The sequence below is a fragment of the Calliphora vicina genome, chromosome 5, assembly GCF_958450345.1.
Source record: "Calliphora vicina chromosome 5, idCalVici1.1, whole genome shotgun sequence".
Lineage (NCBI taxonomy): Eukaryota > Metazoa > Arthropoda > Insecta > Diptera > Calliphoridae > Calliphora > Calliphora vicina.
Genome location: NC_088784.1, coordinates 30,503,440 through 30,518,698, shown reverse-complemented (window position 1 = coordinate 30,518,698; position 15,259 = coordinate 30,503,440). Strand labels below are relative to the sequence as shown.

General features: G+C 29.3%; 1 protein-coding gene across 1 annotated transcript in view; it reads left to right on the top strand.

Annotated features, from left to right (window-relative positions):
- Window positions 1-216: 216 nt before the first annotated feature.
- Window positions 217-15,259, top strand: part of Slc45-1 (Solute carrier family 45 member 1) — a 36,183-nt gene continuing 21,140 nt past the window's right edge. The window contains exon 1 of the mRNA XM_065512478.1: window positions 217-1,044. The gene's annotated coding sequence lies outside the window, so the exon portion shown is untranslated. The remainder of the gene's footprint in view (window positions 1,045-15,259) is intronic.

Below are 15,259 nucleotides of genomic sequence, written 5' to 3'. Positions count from 1 at the left end.
AATAACACATACACTTACGTGAAGCAAAAACAACATACAATCAACGTACAAACAAGTGAAAATAAAAATCTGAATTCGCCGCAAAATAAAAAAAAGCACACATAGACAAAAACCCCAAGTAGAAGAGTACGTAAGTATGATAATAAAACAGTTATTTAAAAAAACGAAAATCTATAAAATCCATTGCAGCAACTGCTGGAAAATCAGTCAGTTGGACACATCACACATACGACAACTCAGTTGAGAGCGATCACAGCACACTGAAAGAAAATCAGTAACGATAATTGGCCGAACTTGCACAACAAATTCTAAATTCAAATAAAAAGCACCTGGAAAAAAAGAAAAAAATTAACTTCACCCTCAATTATATAATAAAATTGTTTCCCTCAAATCTTAATAAAGTGTTGTATATTGGGAAATATAAATGTATATTTTAAAATTTGCTAATACCGTTAGTTGCCGACGTGTAGGTCATGTCAGAAATTTAGCTTAATTCTTCAAAAAATTAAACACAAATAAACGGATAATAATAAAAAAACTTAAAACCAAAAACTCTTTAAAAAAAACTCTTGTTTAAAACAACATATTTAATTATTCTATTTAACATTTGCTATCCACCTGTATGGGAAAAGTTATGAGATTGAAATTTACCTCAACGCCTCCTCGAAAAACTGCCTTCGAAACGCAACAATTTTCAAATAATAGTTTACGTTTAAAATTGAAAAAATTGGAATTATTTTACATGTTTAATAATTTGTGCAAGAGAAAAACTTTATTAAATTTAAATAAACACTTGACTTTATTGCCGTTACAAACAAAGCTATCAATTCAAAAATATTACGATATATTCTAATACAAAAAAAGGAAACTGAAAAACAAAATAAACATAAATTTAAAGTGAAATTGTGAAGCGCGTTTAGTGAAATAAAAAAAAATCAGTATCAATTTACAGAAATAAAATTTGTTTTACTACAGTTCCATGATTAAAGCCTATATATTGAATTATCGGTACATATACAATAATTTGGAGTTGTTTAAGTAAAGGTAAGTGAAAATATAAAAACAATACAAAAATTTTATATTTTTTATATAGAAAATAATTTAGAATCGTTAAGAATTAACTTTTGTGTCTCATAAAATGTGATCCCCTGAAATTCAAATTTAAAAGTTGGAAATATATTTACCCCTAACCCGCAAACTTTAAAAAGCTAAAAAAAAAGTTGTCGAATAATTTATTTTTAGGATAACTATGACCCAATAAACTCAGAACAGCCATCAGAAACTAATTTGCAAATTAGTTTAGGAACCAGGTGCAAAAAAGTGAAGACTGCCTCAGGCAATAGCAAAATATTCAGCAAACATCTGTGGTATAAATTACAATTTTATTGACATTTTTGTAATTTACCTATCTTGAACAAAATTAATTTCTGAATGCAAAACCTTCTATATTTTTAAATAATTTATTTATATACCCACCATCAAAAAAGATGGAGTTATATAGTTTTTGTCATTCCGTTTTTAACATATCGAAATATTGGTCGTAGAACCAAAAAGTATATATGTATATCCTGGGTCTTCGTAAGATTCTAAGACAATCTAGCTATGTCCGTCTGTCTGAAAACACGATAGGGCCCAAACGAATGTATCTAGGTGGCTGAACTTCTTTAATAAAGTTTGTTTGTTATTCAAAATGGTCAATATCGGTTTATGATTTCACAATTTTAACCAAGAATAGTTCTGTTGGATAGTAATTCAGACACAATTTTTCAACAAGATCGGTGAAGAACTATATGAGTTAGGGGTGGTCAAAATTTGACATTTTGGCCAATCAGGTGTTTTATTTCATCCATGTAACTTATTAGATAGTTTAGATAGCTATTTCTTCAATCTTTAGAAAAAAATGGGCCCTTTTTTCTCTCAACAGAAAACATAGATATTTTCCTGAAGACCTTTTTGATCAAAATATTTTGTAACTCAAGACATATAATTTTTGACTTTTTTTTGCAAAATCTAACTATTTTTCCAAAAAAAAAAATAAAAAGAGGGTCCATTTTGATAAAAAAAAGTCGACAAAGTATTTAATTTTGCAAAAATAAAGAATCCATTTTGAAAAAAAGTCAAAAACTTTTTGATTTCTGAAAAAAAGTCAACATATTTTTATCTTTTAAAATTTTTTTTCGAAATATTGAAGAAATAGCAATCTAAACTATTTGGGCCACATTTTGCTAAGAACAATAGGTAATAAGTTACATGGATGAAAAAAAAAACTCTGTTTCTAATTCAGTGAGTTCTCCAAAAATCTTGTTGAAAAATTGTGTCTGAATTACTATCCAATAGAACTAACCTTTGTGAAATTTCATCCCGAGCGGAAGACATCGATTTCAAAAGCTGGTTCACTCGACATGAAATCCCCCATATATTTGAGTCAGAATAAATACCGTATATACATCATGTTAAGTACGATACTGAGGTATCTGAACCAAGCTCAAATCGAAATCTTCCAAATTGTAGCGTTAAGTATAAAACCATTCTGAACTTCCTTCTAATTAAACTATAAACAAGTAATATTGAACCGAAACCCTTATATACTGGTACATTTTCAATACTTCCAAATAAATTGATAAATTTACAATATTTGAAAATGATTTCTACGATAATTTGAACCACTAGGTTCGGCATTCAGGCAACCTTAAAAAATTCTGTTTCGTAAAATACCATAAAATAGACTTGTAATAAAAAATGTTATAAAAGTTACAAAACTAATTAATATATTAATAAAATTTAAACAAAAATCTATGAGTTGTTTTATCATTTGGCTGATGCTGACCCTACGGTACCAGAGCCCTTTCGGATCCTTGAAGGTCCCTTTCGGTTCCTTGCAGGTCCTCCACAAAGTTAAAATTTTGAAAATAACTTCCTGAAATCCTTATTTTCAATATTTCATAAAAAAATAAAACTTTTTCAACAATTTAAAGCCTTGGTCCACAAGGGGTTAAGCCACGTCCAGTAATTAATTTGTATTTATTTTTCTCTTACTATTAGACGTATTTATAAAAAAAACAAGTAAGTAAGTATGGTCGGTCAAGCCCGACCATATAATACCCTACACCAAGTAAATGAGTAAAAATATTTTTCTTTTAAAATATCAATAATTTATATTCATGAGTGATTTTCGGAAGTGGGCCTTATATGGGAGCTATGACTAATTATGGACCGATCGTAACAAAATTTGGTGACATGAGTTTTGTATATATAAAACTTATTTGGAGCGAAATTTGTGTAGATACATAGATAAATTAAAAATTTATGACCGATAAAGTCCAATTTCGAGGGGACTTTGTATGGGGGCTAGGTGAAATAATGGACCGATTTCAGCCAGTTTCAATAGGCTTCGTCCTTGGGCCGAAAAAGTAATATGTACCAAATTTGATCGAAATATCTTCAAAATTGCGACCTGTACTCTGCGCACAAGGTTTACATGGACAGCCAGCCAGCCAACCAGACGGACGGACGGACGGACATTGTTTAATCGACTCAGAAAGTGATTCTAAGTCGATCGGTATACTTTAAGGTGGGTGTTAGACCAATATTTTTGGGCGTTACAAACATCTGCACAAACGCATAATACCCTCCCCACTATGGTGGTGTAGGGTATAAATATTTAAGCCGACATTTAAAAATGCCACTAGAAAAAAAATGCCAAAAAACCGGATGATTATTTCAACACAGACAATTCAGAAAATATTTTTGACAGATTAGAGTTGAATCTAAAAGCTTCCCAAAGTTATTTTTTTAATATAAATTTTGGGTAAAAATCAAGGTATTATACAATATTATATCGCACTCAACAATGCTGTATTAACACAAAAACTTTTAAGTGTTCAGGAGAGACATAAAACAGTTTTCTTAATGCTTAAGAAAGTTTTCTTTAACGAAATCCCGCAATATTAAGAAAATTCATCAATTCTTGTATACTTTTGCATATCAATTTTATTTGTTAATTGTCTGCAGATAGTGTTCAGTATTGTTTTTTAAAATAAAAAAATTTGAGTTGATACTAATACTTGACAAATTTCATTTAAATCAACAGATATGACATTCTTAAGTGTTTTGTTAATCAATTAATTCTTGATACTTTTACCAAGAAAGAGATAATCTATTGTATAAAAAATTCCCTATATTTAATCACGAGCAAATAAAAACTTCAACTAAACTCTAGTACCGTATTAAATCAATTGTTTATTTTAATACCATACACTACTACAGTAGGGATGTTATTATGCATTTGTGATGATGTCTGTAACGGTAATGACAAATAGTCCATACACCCACCTTTAAGTACATTAATAGACTCTAAATAACACTTTCAAAGTCTGAATATCTATCTGCCCATATAAATCGATCTCATAACTCTGAAGCTAATTTAATCAAATTTGGCATATGTAATTATTTGGTAATGGTACGTGTCCGGAAATTAGTTCTGAACTGTCCACTGTTTATCTTAGTTCCCAAACAAATCTCCTCTTAGAATAGTGCTTTTTCAAAAACCATCACAAATAAATCAAATATATTAGGAATATGTTATGCTAAATTAGGGAATGATCGGACAAATACAACAAAATTCTGATAGGATAGTTCAATAATTGATCATAGCTCTCATATAAGACCCACTGCCGAAAAACAAATTTAGGAGCATTATTCTCCTATAAATGAAATTTGGACAAAATAAATTTCATATAAAATGGCATCATATCATAATAGTTTGTAAGGTTCCTTTTCCAAAAATTTCTTTAACGATCATGATTGATTTATTAATCTTGATATCAGGATAAATTTTGCATATTTATTTTATAGCAACAGAAATCATATTGCATTACAAATTCGTGTGATTACCAATTTACATCTGCCCGAAATCTTGTTTAAACTAGATTTTGATCACAATCTAATTTGGGATTTTTCCGAAATCAATAATACTTCTAATAACCAATCAACCAAGTTTTAGAACAAAGTGTTCCACTGAACTCTATAATTACATTGAAAATTAATTAATTTTATGAATTAATTAATTTGTATTACAATAGTTTTTACATTAATTCATTGAAATTTAGTATTATTTTTCAAAGTATTATTTATGTTAAAAACTAAAGGAAAATGTGCAATATCGATTATATATTTTTCTTTTGTTTTAATATCGACATTAATGTGAGTGACACTTATGCTTTTCATCCATATCCGTCACAGTTTTTAAACACATGTGTGCACTTATAAGGTAGCGCCTTAAATTATATATACTCAAGTACTATGGCTTAATAATGAATGGATTTATCAAATTGTCTTATCTTAAAGTACATAGTTGCAAAATACAATATATTAGTTAATACTTGTAAATATTTGTAAGCAATTGTGATTAATAATATCAAATATTTAAAACAATCCAGCAGTTTTACAAGTCGACAATGTATGCCTTTTAGAAATTAGTTATAACTAATGTCTAATTACTAGACCAACTCCAATTTAAATATTTTAGTCATTGGATATCTTTCACTTAATTGATTACATTATACATCCCAGGTATTCTAGGGCGAAGTCAATTGTCACTTTAGTGTCTCTAAATAATTTAGTGTGTAGTCACTTTACAATTGTTTTGCACTCTAGAAGGTAGTTATTTTATCCTCCACAATTTCCAATTGTACTTCAGAAGTTTCTAATTGTATTTCAGAAATTTCAAATTGAATTTCAGAAATTTATATTTCAGAAATTTTCAATTGAATTTTAGAAATTTCCAATTATATTTCATAACTTTCTAATTGTAATTCAGAATATTCCAATTATATTTCAGAATTTTCCAAATGTATTTCCGACTTCTTAATTTATACTTAAAAGGTTTCTAATTATATTTCAGAATTTTCCAATTTTTATATAGAAATTTTCTATTTTTATTTTCCATTTGTATTCGAAATTTCTGAAATACAAATGGAATTTTCTGAAACACAATTGGAAAATTCTGAAATACAATTGAAAATTTCTGAAATGCAAATGGAAGTTCCTGAAATGCAATTAGAAATTTCTGAAATAAAAATGGAAAATTCTGAAATATAATTGGAAATTTCTGAAATTTAATTGGAATTTTCTGAAATTCAATTAGAAAATTCTCAAATACATTTGGAAATTTCTGAAATACAATAGAAATTTCTGAAATAAAAATGGAAGATTCTGACATATAATTGGAAATTTCTGAAATTTAATTGGAATTTTCTGAAATACAATTGGAAATTTCTGAAATACAAATGGAAGTTTCTCAAATACAATTAGAAAATTGTGAAATAAAAATGGAAAATTCCGAAATATAATTGGAATATTGTGAAATTCAATTAGAAAATTCTGAAATATAATTGGATATTTCTGAAATTCAATTTTAATTTTCTGAAATACTATTAGAAAATTCTCAAATACATTTGGAAAATTCTGAAATACAAATGAAAGTTTCTGAAAAACAATTAGAAATTTCTGAAATAAAAATGGAAAATTCTGAAATATAATTGGATATTTCTGAAATTTTTTTTCAATTAGAAAATTCAGAAATATAATTGCAAATTTCTGAAATTCAATCCAAATGTTCGGAAATATAATTAGAATTTTCTGAAATACAATTAGAAACTTCTGAAATACAATTGGAATAGGTGTAGAACAGTCCCTCAGAACTGCAGGGCTATAGTTTTAATATGAATTATCTTAGTGTTGGAAATTAGTCTTTAACTAAAATTGTTATTGTATGTTTTGTTTATAGACAGATCAATATTTACATACATACATATGTGTAGCTTATTTAAATGAGTTATAGTTTCGTTCCGAGCAGATGAGTAGTGGAGAAGTTTCGTCTACACACGACTTGTTTTTTTATTTAAATAATAAAAGAACCATCATTGTATCTTCTTGTAAATTCTAACTTGCATACTATTGTACAAACTGATATACCAATTTGCATTGTACTAAATAAATATGTGTTTGTTTAAATAACAATGACATTTGTTATCAATACACTCGTTTTAAAATTTAAAAAAGCCATACTACGTACTACATGTTCATATAATATGCAAAATAGCTATAAATAATGTGATAATCGCTGTTACTGAATTGATTCATTATGTAGGTTAGAATAAAGAAATAACACAAAAAAAAAAAACAAACTTAAAAAAATTCAACAACAAAGATTAAGTACTAATTTATTGGTATGCAAGTCTGTTGTCTAGAGTAAATACCAACTACTGAGTACTCGCTAGCTCAGCACACACTTGACCATGATTAAGACCAACTTGTTAAATAATTTTTATTTGACAAATGACAATACAATGATTTGTCAATGCAGTGGCATTTTATTCATAAATACATATGATAGATAGATCTATTAAATAGATATATAAAACTTAAACTGATTTTTTCCGTATTACGACACACAGTGGTTTAGAAACATTATATTTCGGCCGACTTTTTTTTGTTTATTTTGATGTGTATTTATAAGGTCGGAGCTACGACTAATCGCCCGATCATCATGATTTGGGTATGTAATTTTGAAGGTATTTATACTCGTTAAAGCAGCTGCGGATCCAGAGGGGGTGAAATAGGAATCCCCCTAAACCGAAATGTTTTCATATAAAAAAATTTAATAAATGGAAAAGTCTAGAACAATTTCAATTTCACCCCCCAAATGGTTGACCTGGATCTGCGCCTGCGTTAAAGTGATTTTCGGAAATGGGAGCTACGACTAATTATGAAATAATCGCCATGAAATTTGGTGGCATGATTTATATATACATGAGACGTATTCGTGTTGAATTTTATTTGGATACCAACATTTTGAAGGGATTTATGTTTGTTAAAGTTATTTTCAGCTGTGGACCTTATATGGCAGCTATGACTAATTACATTGTCAAATTCTGAAAGGGGATGTTGAGTAGATAATTTTTGTAGAATAAAATTATAGTCCAGCTGGTCTGATTTTGTTTACAGTCGGTCAAAGTTTTTATTTTTTGATGGAAGGGAACATTATACTAAGTGAATAAAATGTTGTAAGTTAATGTCTGAGAGAATTTTTATTGAGTTATATTGTGGAATTTTATGCAGATCATTTTTGTGGAAGATCTTAACCCTCTATCTCATCTCTTTAGGGATCAATTTGACCCTTTTTTCGAAAAAATCAAAAAGTCCTTTCAAAAAGGACATTTAAGGATTAAAATATTCTACAAAAATGTTTGCCGAAAAATTTCAGTGGGGGTGACCAAAGATACCAATGTTGTAAATAAAGCATCCAAATTTGGAACACCTAAAAAGGCCGTATTTTTACGTTTTTTCCCAAAAAAGTGCCTATAATTTTTCTTTGTAAAAAAATTTTCTTCGAGACTATATAAAATTTGTATATGATCTGAAAAGAGAACTTAATGCAAAAGTGAGTAAAGTAAAACTTAGCTCCCTTAAGTGGTCCTATTCGCCTCCAGACTTAACCAAACTTTACCAATTAAAAAAACAATTTTAGATTTGAGTAAAAAATTCTAAAAAGGCAGAGTACCGATACTCGAAAAAGGTCCATATTCATATAACCCTATATCCTATTTAAATACATACGAAAGTAATTCTAATATCACACTGTAAATAACGTCACAGTAGGCACTTTTTGGAATTTCGGTATTTGAAAATAAAAAGTGTCCAAAATATGGATCTACATTATTTCCAAATTTTGTTATAATTTCTTTAACCGTTAAAATTGTACATATCTAAAATCTAATAAAAAAAGATCAAGCAATATTTTACAAAAATAAATAAATAAACCTAAATAACTCTTGCCCTAAAAGCGAGAACCTACATATGTATATATGTTTTTTGTAGATCTTCTCAAGGACTATTTATATTTTAAATGTCAGCTCATTAGGATAATAAATAGATTTTTGGGGATTTTTTAACAAATTGTGAGACCCAAGCTGGCGTGTAATTTTTCTAATTAACCCTAAAGACCTTACTTACAACTTTAGTGTCTTTGGTGACCTTCACTGAAATATTTCGACAAAAATTTTCGTAGAATATTTTAATCCTTAAATGTAATTTTTTGAAGATTTTTTTTTTTATTTTCTCGAAAAATGGACAAATTGTCCCCATAAAATTCCACAATATAACTCTGACAATAAGAATAATCTTAGACATTAACTTATATCATTTTTATACCCTTCACCTTCGTGAGAAGGGTATATATAAGTTTATCATTCCGTTTGTAATTTTCACAATATAATTTTCCGATCCTATAAAGACTCACTGCAAAAAAAAAAAATTCAGACCAGCTGGACAATAAGTTTATTCTACAAAAATGATTTACTCAACATGCCCTTTCAGAATAATAGGTTTGCTATTCTGTTGCAAAAATCCAGTGTTATTGAACGAATTTTTAAATGTCATTTCCTTTTATATAAAACTTATATGTGGGAAAATTTTTGTGGATACCTATATAAATCACACATTTATGACAGATAAAGTCCTATTTCGTGAGGACTTTTGTATGGGGGCTAGGCGAAATAATGCATCGATTCTATCCGATTTCTGTAGTGTTCGTTCTTGCGTCAATAAAGATGTATGTGCCGAATTTTATCGAATAATCTTCTAAGTTGCGACCTGCAGTTTGATTACAAGTTTTACATGAACGGACGGACACGGCTCAATCGATTCAGAAAGTTATCCTGATCAGATTAGTATACTTTGGCTGTTGGGACAATATTTTTTGCTCGTCTGCAGAAACCTAATACACCCTCGCCACTATGTTGGTATAGGGTAGAAACACCTCAGCTCTGACAGTTTTAAATTCCATTAATATATCTCAAATCGTTCACGATTTATCGAATTATTTCTAAAATAAAAAAGTTCTAAACCACTGTGCGACAGTATATAATTCATACTACTGGACGCCTTCTATAATTTATGTGATCTGTTTAATACAGTTTTTTTTGTTTCAAAAACCTTAAAATTTCTTTAAATTAAATTTTCTTAAATTTTTTGTTTTGTTATCATTTTCATAATTATATTGTTAAATCGCCAAAATCGACCACGTGAATTTTAGACTGGTTTGTCAGCAAATCAGCATGATAAAGTAGGTACTAAAACAAAACAACTATTAAAATTTAAAATATTATATGTAGCTTAACTTAAATAAAAAAAAGTATTTTGTTATGTCTGTGCATATCATTTTACATAATTAATGCAGAATTATCAATAAAAACAAATAAAAAATTTACGTAATTTTTTATTTATTGACCTAGTAAAATGGATTCACACCACAAAAGCAGCGAAAAAGAAACATCTAAAGGTTACTTTGCTATAAATTTTGCCATGTAAAAAGTGCGTGATTTTTTAATTGATTTATGCCGATCTGTGTTTTACCTTTAATATTCACTCCACCTTCTCTACTAACAAACTACTAAACGCCATAAATTTATCATCAAATTAAAATTGTCAGTATTTTTTTATTTTATTGTTTTAAAGATGTCAAATAAATATTAGGAGAATACATTTATTTTTTATTTTGCATACAAAATTTAAATTGATAATTTATGTTTGTCAAGGCGCTACAGTAGATCGTATTCAATAGATACTTATTATATGGTTTGTGGCTTTGCTATAAAGGTATTTGAATTTGCTGCAATTTGCCATAATGTGTCAACAAAAGGTTGGTAGTGACCGAATAACTAACTTTTTCAATGAAAACCTTGGTCTATAATTAAAATAAATTATACATTGCACAGTAGATCAGTATGAAAATATTATAAATCTGTCATTTCTAACTAGCGTAGCAGAGGAATAATTGGGTTTAAGTATTGACCATGGACCCCACAGATTGCTCATAAACGACACTGTAGAATCGCAAAATAGGGCATTTCAGATATGTAAAATTTATAAACTTCTTCCATTTTTTATTCATCCACATCCAAATACTTCAATATATAGCTGGTTATATGTTGATACCTCGTAATTAAAATGTTTTTTCCACGATAAGACAATGATGCCAAACGTTTGGGATCGTATCTCATCTTAGAACAAATTGTTAATTACGATTGTATTCGGTATCGTCGTAAAGATATTTAATTGTTCTTTATTTGAAAGAAATAAGATAGTGAATTTTATTGAACAAAAAGCATTAGGATGGTATAAAATTATTCCAAAAACAATATAAAATACTTATAATGTTTATTAGTTAAAGAGGGTCACACGGTATGTATTTCATATGTATTGGGACATGTATTCAATACATTTCATAATTTCCACGTTCACACGTACATATGTAATTACATGTGACATAACCTCTATTAGTTTATAAAGTTGTTGTTTTTTCCTATTTTAACCAATGATTTTGTATCAGTCATTCTGATTTGCAGGTATACCAAACTCAGACAAGGCTGTAAATACCTTTGTTCGAATCGGGTTGTCAAAAGCAGCTTTGTAGTCGACGAACAAGTGATAAGTGTGGATTCGTTTTCTTGGGTCTTCTAAAGAATCTGTCGTAATGTAAATATCTGGACGGTTTACCAGGTCTAAAGCCACATTGGTAGGGTCCTATTATTTCGCTGACATTTATTTTCAATCGTTCACATAGTTCGATCGTCAGAATTTTGTATGCATTAGGAAGGAGGCTTATACATCTATATTTGGCGCATACGATCTCCTCACACTCTCGCCTTTCCACTGCAGTACGCTGTAACGTACTCTTCGCGTTACAGCGTACTGCAGTATTGCCAGGTATGCAGCGTATTTCTCTGCAATTGGATTGCGTAACTCCTGATCGTTCCATGGAGTGTGCAATACGTAGCCATTCTGCGCAGATATCATCGGGATAAGAAGTACACTCTTGTAGCATTTGGATTAGTTGAGTGGAATAGTATGTAGCACTTTGTTGTGAGTGCAGTTTTTTGGCGTCCAACTTCCTCTGTTGGATCGTTCGTGTATTTCTCTCTAAATTTAGACGAGTGTGAACCTTAGCAGCAACAAGGTACTGATGCAAATCAAATGTTGGCACCTCGGCTCGAACGCACGTCTAGCACCTTCCTACCACAACAATGTGAGTTTGGTTCTTCGTTAATTGATCAGGGGATGCTGAAGTTTCCTTGTAAGTATCGAGATGTTTAAGCCTAGTGCTACTCACTACCATGTTTCGTGCCACGGCGAAGGATATTAGTATCAAGCCGTTATCACAGGTGTCTTCGTGAAGTCTGAATCTGCCGACTGTTGGATCGTGTATCTCCTCCCTTCAGATTTTCGCATAGTCATATGTTTCTTCTAGGCGCTCATAAAATTTATATTTGACCTCCTCGTCCTTATCCTCCGCCGCGGCATGGACACAAATAAGGCTTATATAAATAATCTTCGCCTTGATGCATATAGTAGCTATCCGTTCGTCCACTGGAGTGAACGTGGAGACAAGATATTTAATTATCTTGCTGACTACAAAACCACATCCATAATCGTGTCTAGTATCGTAGCAGCTCGATGGCAAATCGATGTCACCAAGGTTAGACCTATTGGATAGTAATTCAGACACAATTTTTCAACAAGATCGGTCAAGAACTCTCTGATTTAGTGGAATATATATATATATATACAAATAAATGCTTTAACTCAAAAATTGTATGTCTTGAAAAATTGTGTCCGAATTACTATCCAATAGGTCTAACCTTTGTGCAAATTTCATCCCGATCGGCAGACATCAATTTCAAAAGTTGGTTCACTTGATATGAAATCCCCCATATCTTAATAATGATCCTAAAATCATGAAATTAGGCATATATTATCTTCAACGAGTTACATTCAATAAAAAGTGACTAGTGGTATATTTATACCTCTTCGAAATTTACAGGGTTTACAGAAATATTTGTATTTATGGTAGCGTACCGAATCATTACAATATTGATGGAAAAAGCATATAGTGTTTTATCCTTAAAAATTACACCAAATTGTGATATTATACACTTCACCTTCTGGATCCTTATAGATAGCGGAGTCGATTAAGCAATATCCGTCTGTCTGTCTGTCTGTCCGTCTGTCTGTTAAAATAAATTTTCTGAAGACCCCACATATCTTCGAGATCCAAATCTTCAATAATTCTGTCAGACATGCTTTCGAGAAGTTTCTTAAAATCAGCAAAATCGGTCCACAAATGGCTGAGATATGAGGAAAAAACCAGGACAATCTCGATTTTTGACCTATATCTGGATTACTAAGTCATTAATATAGACAATATGGATATCTAATGATAGATATTTCAAAGACATTTGCAACGATCGTAAGTTGGACCTACAATTGGTCAAAATCGGAAAAAATAGTTTTTAACCCGAATTTTTTGTTCACAAAAAATTTTAAAAAAAAAATTTTAAAAATTAAAAAAAAATTTTAAATAACACCTCGAAAAAAAATTTTTACAAAAAATTAAAAAAACAAATTTGGAAAAAATAATAAATTTTGTTTACCTAAAAATGTTTAAAATTTGTATTTTGAAGTATAATTTGGTGGAGGGTATATAAGATTCGGCACAGCCGAATATAGCTCTCTTTCTTGTTTTTAATTTCAATTGGGGTGGAGATGGTTTAAAAATATTACAAGTCTAAAGTGCCCTCTGCTACATCCATAAGAAATTTCACGTCAATCGGAACAGCCAGTTCAAAATACCAGTTTTAATTCCCAAATATAATGATTCTAACCCACAGTGCATAGGGCAACACAAAAACGTTGCAAACTTCGATCGTTTAAAACCAAAACATTTCTGTCTGCATTGTCTACAGTCGATGACTTTAAGATACACAAAATTTGTATTATTTATTGCAGCAGCATTTAATTCGGTTTAATTTTGTAGTTTTCAATAGATTTCAGTTTAAATTTAAACGTTAAAGGTAGCGGATGGTTTTAGCTAAAACAAACGTGAAATTAAATACCTAATAATCACAACATATAAAAACCATAAATAAAACCACAAATAAATAAAATTTCAAAATTTATTAATTAATTAATTAATTAATTAACGAACAATAATAAAAGTTGTACAAATAAACGGAAAATGAAAATGCACGAATTATTAAAAATAACAAAAGTTTTAAAAATATCATATCAATAACCACCCCCTATTATAATAAAATTTTAATATATAATTAAATAAATACAAGTACAAAATACATCAAAATATTTATAATATTTATTTCAAAATAATTAAGTGCTCAATTTACTACTATCTTAATCGAATAGTTAGTTATTTATTAACTATTTATAATTTACAAAAAATTAAATTGTTTAACGTTTAAACGAGTATTAATTTAGTGTTATTTAATATTATTAACTACAAATTGTTTAAATTATTAATTTATTTAACTATTTAAACATTTTAATCTTAATTTACGTGCAGTTTTTGTGGTGTAAGTAATCTTTCATAATTATTAAGTGTTTAATCATATTAATGTCGTTGCTGCTCTTATCGTCACATTTTAATTACAAAATGCAATAATATTTATTTTTCAATTAATTGCTTTTTATTTTAAATAAATAAATATATTAATTATTTTCAATTATAATTTTATGTTTATTGTTTTTGAAAGAGCAGCAGCAGTGATGCTTTTTAGCTCACAGCTGTCAGTTCAATGATTTAGGTTGATCGCAAGCCGCAAATCTATGCAGCATCTGTTCAAGAATGCAGCATCAATAATACTCAAAATTATGATCTTTGACATTGCCAAATAAATTTTTCATTGTGCAATTTTCAATATATAATCATTATTTTTATATTGAATACTTTTATTTAAGAACTTCTAAAATAGAAAAAAGATGTAAAGTGATAAGTGCTTCCTATATTTAAATTTAAATAAAACAAAGTGTGTGTGACAAATCATCGAAATTGTTTATTAGTTTGAAAGGCCCATCAATGCCATCTTTCTCCTATTCTATTCCATATTTACGTAAAACTTCAAACTGTATCTATTATTTTGCAGATGGCAGCAACATTTGTTATTCATACTCATTCAGTAATAGACCAAGCATGAGCCTTGGGCAATGAGCCAAACATGAATGATCAGGACCTTGTAACAATATCTGAATGCGATCGTGCGAATATGGTCTTTTTCAACGCCCACAAGACTCAGTGTTACATGTTGACACAAAAACGAACTACAGATCACGTTGCTTGAACTTTATTTATGAGTGGTGTGAAAAATGTGGAAGCAGACGCTAAGCACATTTTTCAAGTGTTGAA